Source organism: Fundulus heteroclitus, chromosome 22 (assembly GCF_011125445.2).
Source record: "Fundulus heteroclitus isolate FHET01 chromosome 22, MU-UCD_Fhet_4.1, whole genome shotgun sequence".
Lineage (NCBI taxonomy): Eukaryota > Metazoa > Chordata > Actinopteri > Cyprinodontiformes > Fundulidae > Fundulus > Fundulus heteroclitus.
This window is the reverse complement of record NC_046382.1, coordinates 24110463-24112904: the sequence shown is the minus strand read 5'-3', so window position 1 is coordinate 24112904 and position 2442 is coordinate 24110463.

Sequence of the window (2442 nt, the reverse complement as noted above, 5' to 3'; positions counted from 1 at the left end):
TGAAAATTCATTGTATTGAATGGAAAGGATTTCTTGTTTCAATGCATCTGGCAGTAATCAAACCTGAGTGTTGTGGTTAGTGAAACGGGTGTCAGATTTCCCAAAAATGTTAATCACAGCTCATTGATGATTCATGTTCTTATTTCTTAAAGAGGTTTACATGACTTCTCACACAGCGTCATGTATTAGTTGAAAGAGTTTTTAGAGTAAGTCGAAATACTTTTTTGTGGGACTGTAAATTTTGAAATTTAACACTTTCCAAATCCTCAGATCTGCGCCAATCTGACAGAATTTCCGGCATCTTGCTTTTGACTTCCCTTCACTACATTGTCACAACAAGAAATTACATAAAACATGTAGAAAACGAGATTCACTTTTGAGGAGATTTTCACTTATTAAAGAGGTTTATATGACTTTTAAATGCTGTTGTGAATACTGAAGCATAAATGCCTGGGCAAATGGTCTGCAAACTGTAGAGGAGATAAGAGAGTAATTTATTCCAACACAAGAGAAAAGACAATCCTGGATCAATGATTAAACGTAGATGCTCAAAAATGAATTTGGTGCTGAGCAAACCAAAACTTCCTCACAGCCTTTTGGAGTCACCCTGAGAGGAGTCAGTAGATTTTTTTTTTTGTATTGGCAGCTCTGCTTCCATGTTATAATGATAGGAATGGACTTAGACCATTTAAGTATTAAATCAATAGCAAATTAAATTTTTTAGCAGTGCAAGCTACAGTCAGAATCACCTGTAATTAGCCTTGACAGACTCTGGTTACACCGATCTCATGTCACAGTCTGCTCCCATTACAAAGGCTGTTTAAACCCCGATCGCAGCAGATACTGATTTGCTGTTGCTTTTTTTGGGGAGGGGTTGAGTCATGAGCATTTTCACCATTGTTATTCATTCTTAACTTAACTAATAAGAAGTAAAATTATATGCCCTGGAAAATTATTTACACCATTCAATGTTTTTCATATTTTGTTACATCGCAGCCACAAGCTATAATTTTAAATGAGGAAATTTTGTGATAGGCCTACATAAGGTAATACAGTCGTGTTTAATAGATTTGAATATTTTAGAAAAGTGTATTTCCTGTAGTCACTCAATTCACTAAGTGAAACACATATAGATGAATTACACTGATGTTTTTAAGTCTTTCTTTCTGTTAATTATGAAGATTTCCAGTTTACAACTAATGAAAACTATTACTATTAACAGAAAAGGTGCATTGTAGAGGAGAGCCGATTCATATGCTGCTCACCCCATTTTTCACATTTTTATTTGTAAAACTCTTTAAAAATCATGTTTCCCTTTCCTCCCCACCTCACAGTATGAGTTACTTAGTGTTGTAAAGTAAATACAATATGAATAGAGGTTCTTAGTGCAAAACATATAAAAGTCCAAGCGGTATGAAAACTTTATGAACACTGTATGAACGGATGAGGTGAGGTAGATGCCTGTATCTGTGTGTTTCTTGGTGGCATGAGTTAGAAACAGACCTCATTTCAGATAAAGTACAACGACCCACAGGCAATTTAAAAATGAACAGTATGTCCCCCAAGCCTTTCCTTTTCTTCCAGCTTGCTACATTCGTCATCTTCATATGAATAAACTGCCATACTTAATCTCTCTGTCCTTCCATGAGGTTTTGCGCCACATCCACTAACAGACTTTAAGCGTGCTTCCTAGAAACGTGCAGGTCTTTCCAGATTTCATTAGAATGAGCTCAGACCGAACAGCGAGGTGGGACGTTTTCGCACTACAATCCTCTGTGACAGCCGCCGTAGCCGCAAAAAAAAAAAAAAAGAAATACCTGAAAGGTTCCACTCAAGGCAGCTAAGAGAAACAGAGAGAGCTGGATGCTGACCTGTCTAGCTCTCTGCAGCACATCTACTGTTGATCAAGTGCAAATTATCTCCACTTCAATGACATGCCATGCTGGGAATCTGCACACTGGCGCTGCCTCTTTAATAGACTTACACCTCATTTGGCCTCTAAAGCCTGGGAAGCCTCCCATGGGATGGCCCGAGGCTAAGACACACACACACTATCACAGACAAATGCATGCACATACAGAAAGGAACAGTAAGTGATGCCTGCGCTGGAGGCAAAGATTTAGGAGGATGTTGGAAAACAGGAAAGACTGCTTGCAGGAAAAAAAAAAAAGAAGAAGACGGGAAGGAGCTTTGGGAGAGAGAAACAGAGACAAAGAAACAAAGGGTGGATAAAAGGGGAAAACACAGATGAGCTTGTGTTGTATGTGTCAGACAACAGATACAAAGCCTGATTAGGCCATTGCTGCTCAGTCAGGGAGGGCCGAACAATGTAGTCCGCTTTCCCTTTATGACAACAGACCATCCTAAGTCTGACCCTCTAACCTCTGTCACTGGCAATACGTGTCAGAGCCATGACGACACTGTCAGACTCACCCCTCCCTG